Below are 6,833 nucleotides of genomic sequence, written 5' to 3' on the forward strand. Positions count from 1 at the left end.
CATTAAAAATATCTCAAACCACCAACTCTTGTAGCTGGAAACCTATATCAGACAAGAAGGAACCCCGCTCCAGAAACTCATAACCTCCGATGCCCAGGCGTCTTCCAGACTGTATTAAAGAAGGAGGCGCTGCCTACCTTGCTTCTGATAGATAGGTGACTAAACTATGCTACTACTCTATAATACTACAGCAATCCAGATTTGATAGCCATCAAAATAGTTAATTGGGCTATTTTTCTCTGTTTTTGTAAATATCTATTTGGTGATCAGTCATCTAATAAACCCTGTTCAGAAGTGGGTCATCACTGATGGATCACCACTCCTGTGATGCAGAGCAGTGGAAGTCAGAAGATCAGATATTTATTTGTGCACACAGATTCTACCAATAAATGGTGCTGTTCTACTTGGTTCATTCTGTTTTCTCCCTCTATTTTGCATTTCTTTATGTTTAATCTGTGTGGGTTAGTTGTGACTTGACTAGTTAGGGTGATATTAAATGCATGTGTTAGTGTGTATCTCTTGATTACCGATCCGTGTGTGTGAACTCCTCTGTTTTCTGACATAATATTTCTTTTTCAAAGCAACATATTCCCTAAGGTTTGTTTTTGCTGGGTGAGTGGAGAACCCATAACTCTCTGAGGTCAGTCAGAGCAGGAGTCAGAGGTCAAACTCACATATTTACAGCATATCTGCTGATCTCCTCCTTCCTGCTGGAAACAAAGTGAGAGATGGACGTCAGTGTAAAGGAAATTATCATTATCAGTTGTGTCTCAATGGACTTTGTATTTGAAGTGTTTCCATACCACTGCTGCCATGTTTGTAGTCCATTGTAGTTTTGATGTTGATTAGACCTGAGGTGCATTTGTTGCCCTCTCTCTCTCTCTCTCTCACACACACACACACACACACACACACACACACACACACACACACACATACGCATTAAAGAAAACAAGATTAAATCAAAAGTAAAGTCAAAGTCACCAAAGATTATTTTAGCTGCCTACATAAAAATAAGTTATATATGCTTTCTGAACAAAAAACTTCAAATAATTTTGAAACAGATTTATTTTTATTTGTTGAGAAAGGATGAGAGTCACCTCCCGGCCTCCTGACCTCTGACCTCTGTATGGGCTGTTCTTCAGTGAGGTCTTCATTTCTCTATTTCTCCCAAACGTTTTCTAAAAGTAATGCAGTGTTTCTGTGATGAATAGCATAAGCTAGCTATGAGCACAATAACTCTGTAGTAAGTAAAGAGAAAGCGTCTGGACTGATTTGAGCAGCTGAACATAAGAGTGCATGAATAGACAAAAGTACTTGAGAACCACAAAGAGTATGTTTCAGAACATTCTTATTTTTATTGCTAAATAAAACTATTACATTTATACATTATAAGTAGTTCATCAGTTTCAAAGTATTTAATAACTAGGATTTCAAGTTTTACTGCACTGAAATACAGGAGGACTTTAACAGTGTGTTTCTTAAAGTGTGTTTTAAATGTTAAAAGTTAATGTTAATACATATTTATATATTATCCTAAGTTTTAAATTAATTGACTCTTTTTAACATATATCATCTCACATTACTTTCTCAAGCACATGAAATAAATAAATAAATACATGAATTCACAAATAATCATGGAAAGTTAAACTGATTTATAAAAGTGTTCCACCATCCACTTTGCCTAAAATCTACTGAATATTTATATATACTCTCAATAAGTGTATCTGGATTTTCATTAAAAATGGAAATGTAGATATGTATTACTTCACTAAAATTCTATTGTCACACAACTTTTGTATGATGTTCAGGTCTGTCTTGTTGTTTATTTATTCATTCTAAGAACTTTATATATCTATATATATAGCTCTTTATGAAACACTAGTAAAAGTTTTTTCCAGCTAAGTTGATGAACATTTGGTGTTAATAACCAGGCTCAGTCAATCACTATATAAAAGGACGTTTAGGCCCGGGAAGCCAGAATGAGAGAAAATAACTATCAACAGGATCATTAAACAGACTCATGACATGCCTGTGATCACACAGAGCGCTGAGTACTGGACTAATGCATGAACTGGTTTCATTATTCCAGCACCTCCTTAACACTCTCCTTTGCTTTCCTCTTTCTCTTCCACGTAGCGGTGGAAAGTTTATAAACCTCCTGACCCCTGTTATACCTAATAGACCTAAGATGCAGAGTCTGGGCATTTAGTGAACAGTGGCTGTGATGTGAATGAAGTATTCCTGCAGACATGGCGCTAAGCGTTGATGTACTATATTGCATTTAGAATGCTTTCTGATTTTAGCCTAATTGTGATGTACAGAAAACATTTACAATGTGATGGTAATAAATACTTTCATCTGTATTTTAATACTTGTCTTGTGTATTGTGCTTGCAATTCGTGTTCTTTACAACAGTGTATAAAAAAGAAAGCAAAAAAAGAATTAATAGAAAATCTTTAGAAAATTATACATGTTCCAAGTGTTAAGATCACAGGTTCAAACACAATCAGATTATATAAACCACGTGTGTATATGTGCCAAATCATGTTTTGTTAAATTGTGTTAATTTTTAAGTGTTTAATTTAAAGATCTGAGATGTTCTGCTGCGTGTGTGCATGTGTGATCTGTGTAAGCGTTTTTGACAAAATAGGCCTTGTTTTGATTGTGTTTAATCTCAGTAATCACTAAGCCACTGTAAACTAGAATCTATTAACCTCCACAGCGACTATAAACATCGAGTGCAGTCCAGCAAGAAACTAACCTTCATCATTAATGTTTCGTCCGTGCATTCCGTGCAACCACGTAAAAGTGTGTTTCTTAGACTACTACTCTCTATTAGCTATTGAGGAAATCTGATTTACAGGTGCACTAGGATTGTGGAACTTAATTAAGCAGTGAAAAGTACTTAATGTGTGTGACGCATATTATAATATACGTGCTTGGTTTTTCGTCTCGCTTTGAGCTTCAGTAGCTTCTCCTGAAGATGGCAAGGAGAGTTTGATGCGCCGTGGAGGGAGGAGGAGCCGCTCATGAATATTACGCGCGTAACGTCACGTTCATCACAGGAGGTCTTTACTGATTGGTTGACGGGCGTCATTTTGTTATGGCTAATCAGAGCGAGAGGCTTAGCTAATGAATATTAATTGAATATATCGTGACCCGAAACGCTCCCTGAGTAGCTTCTGTTCACGCCACCGCAGCCCATCTCATTAATATTCAAAGAGGGAGCTGTTTTCTCCGCGGTGCGATTGGTGCAGTGCCCGCTGGACCTCAACGAGGCTTCCGTCTCCTGATTGGTGCGCGTCCTGCGTAATCGCTCGACAACGTTGCACATCGTAATTAGTGCGGCTGCGTTGCAGGGGCGATTAATTTGTCATTGGAGAGAAAGACTACAGGATGAAATAGGTGTGACATACGGCGATGTAATCCGTTCCGAGCTTAATGTACGACTCTGGGTTTATTTTATATTCCAGCATCCCGGTAGCTGGATCAGAGGTCTACGGCTCGAGGCGGAGCAGGTGCAAGCAGGATAACGGTGAGGGATGAATAATGTCAGTTCAGATGGAGGAGACGGGCCGCGGCGATCTTGGCGTATCTGATCCATATACATCACTTACAAATACAGACACATGCTTGTATCACATCCCGCTGAATACAGTCACACGGCGTCCTTATTAATGCATCTACCCAGCCTTTATGTAAATTGTCATGTAAATACATCTGCATCTCTTATGTCATTCATTCATTGACGAATAGATACAGGCCTACATCTCTTATGATGCATGTTAAAGACATTAATGTGCTGATGCTGATGAAATGAGTGAAGCTGAGGAGCTGCACGATGCTCTTTTTTAGTCAGTGTTGCGGATCTTAAAGCGCAGGTGCACAATGTTTGTGTGTGTGTGTGTGTGTGTGTGTGTGCGTGTGTGTGTGCGCGCAGCTGATGCGCGTCAGATGCGCGCGCCTCCTCCTCTCTATCTCTAGTCAGACGCTGCCGCATCACCTCCATCAGCTCCATCGGCTCCATCATGGGGAACCGGGGCATGGAGAGCTGATCCGCTAATCAGCGGCTGCAGGATGCCTTCAGCGCTCCATCCGGGCAGAGCTGTAACCTGGACCACGCGAATCGCCGTGGTGGGTGGCCAGGCGCGGGAGCACCGGTGCTGGGAACTTCGTGGGCAAGTGGTGAAGGACATTACATGTGTTCATTATTGTTTGGAATTGTATTGTTTCAGTCAGCTGTATTGATGCCGCGAGTGATTGGTTCCCTGTGTAGTTCAATGGAATATACGGCACAATACAGGAGCCAAACATTTTTAAAATAAACAAATATCTCACTACAATGTTTGCTGTGCAGATTAAAGTGTGTGAAATGACTAGTTCAACCAAATAAAATGACTCTATAATCTATTCACCCCTGGACTTACCTGCTGAGTATATAGCCCAGACACAGTCAGTTCTTTGTTGTTTCCTGAGTTTCTTCAGGTTTTAGTAATGCTACAGTGAGAATAGCGGCGTTATTTTGAGCTCGTCAATCAGATATATCTACAAGTATGGCATAAAACTAACCAAATCACCTCAGAGAGTTTCTCAAACTCTGAAGCAGATCTATAGGTTTTTGGGAGACAAAATATTTACAATTTTAAAAATTCTAACATAAATCACACAGCACTGTCGACCTGCATGACAGCTAAAATTCTGCCTGATGTGAGCCAGCCTTCCTCAGATCTTTTCCTGAAGATTCAATGCGCTGCTGAAGTTAGCTCCAACCTAAGCCTACCTGCTGATTTCTAACTTGCTCCATGAATACAGTCAAGTGACTCAGGTGTATTTTGATTAAGGGGATCTGTTGGGTGCAACTTTGAGGATCACTATTGATGTAGTCTGTCATCGCTTTGCTCAGAAAGCACTGCATCAATACGTCCCTAACTTAGTTCCGCTTAGTGGGATCATCCCTGCTATTTTTGAAGTATTGCTCCACTTTATAGAGTAAATGGTGGCGTTCGCATGGCAAAGTCAAAGCTTCACTTCAAGCCACTGCTCTATAAATTTTGATGCAACTCTTGATGATGATGTCGCCGCTTGGTGCTGTTCCATTTATTTTTATATTTTGTTTAGGTAATCTATTTTTGCTTTTATAACCTGCTAGGCACACCTTTACATTCCGACTGCTGCTCCAAGCTCATTGCATTGGGAGAAAAATGTAAGACGGTAAATTCTACAAAAATGTATCTTGTAAAGTGATCGAGGAGCTTGAGACAGCTGAGATTCAGCTCCAATGCAGAGAGTTCTGCAGTTGTGGTCCTCGTGTAACCTAATCATTAGCTATGTCTTCATCACCTGGTTTTATGGCATCAGTAATAGATGAGTAGAAAACACTAATTTTCGAAAAGAAATGCAGCAATTTGCAACTTAATTTAAGTGTACAAATTACTGCACTAAATGCAGTTTTGATTTGTAGAAAACGTTCTCCAATTGCATCAAAAATGTCCGTGACTTTTCACTGGGCATATTTGAGACTTCTTCTATCTTTTCTCATGCAGTTTCTGAACACACTTGGAGGTGCCTGGCGCCTGCTGCAGGACCCGGAGAAACGATAATCTGAGGACAGCGTCACGATCAGTTAAAAAGAAGCTTGAGATCAGCTCGAGACAGTCCCTAGTTAGCAGCTCATACTTTATTATATTTTGAATAATATTTATAGTGAAACCGTCAAACATTCACAAATGATAGTAATTGTAATAAATCAAATATAATACAGTACCCATAAGAGACCCCAATGATACAAAACATAAAGCAGAAATGAGGAAGCCGACTTTTGCATAACAGAGTGAAAAAAAGAGTGTTAACTGATCTGGAGCTAATGAATGGATTGAAACGTCACACATAGCAGATGTTGAGGAGGCTGAAGAGACAGGGACAGGCTAATTACGCATTCCACTTCAGGTGTGCTGTACTGCATTGAATACAAATAAATTGCATTCTCAGAAAGAAAAGGTGCAAAGCTGTCTCTGGGACTGAACAAAATGATAAATAATTGTGTTTGGATAGTTGTATTAAGTACCTTTACTTTCAACATATAACTTATCTGACATTATCAAAGATGGGTTGTATCTCATTTCTTACCATTTTTCCTAAACACGTATTGAATAAAGTGTGATAGCAATGTAGAAAAGCTGATGGGAGACAGATCTTGTGGAACTTGGGGCGAGTCTCAGGAAGAATAGTTTCCAAAGCTACTATAATACAATAATATAATGCATTAAGAATTAGCATCAAAACAATGAGAGCGATATGTCAGTCCAATTGTGAGTGTCATACGCGACAAATCTCATGGCTGAAACATCACTGAAATTAAACATTTATCACACAGTTTCGATTAAGAAATACTGATAAAAAGGCCATTGGTAGATTTTTGTATTTCACTTCTGGATGTTCTTATGCGGCATGATTGATCATGTAATTCATTAATATAATAATATGTGCGAAAATGTTTTTAAACATATATGCGGTTTATCAATAAATGGAACATAACTCCAAAAATCAAGACAACATGATATGTGTTTTTTATCCAAAGGATTAACTTATTCTGAACGCTGGTTTCCATTAATGGGAAAGAGAAGACAAATCATCTGTATTGTAGTGACTGGCTCTAAATATCACTAAGAAGTCCACTGAATCATTTTCATGAATCAGAGCTTAAGCAGGCATCTTACAGATCTATTACTTTGGGGAGACAGGATGCTGCTGTTTTGTGGCCATTATATAGAAATATTTCAACAGACTTTTATCATATAGATGCAGAACCAGATCGGTCTGCTGGTTAAGTC

The sequence above is a fragment of the Puntigrus tetrazona genome, unplaced genomic scaffold (assembly GCF_018831695.1).
Source record: "Puntigrus tetrazona isolate hp1 unplaced genomic scaffold, ASM1883169v1 S000000079, whole genome shotgun sequence".
Classification (NCBI taxonomy): domain Eukaryota; kingdom Metazoa; phylum Chordata; class Actinopteri; order Cypriniformes; family Cyprinidae; genus Puntigrus; species Puntigrus tetrazona.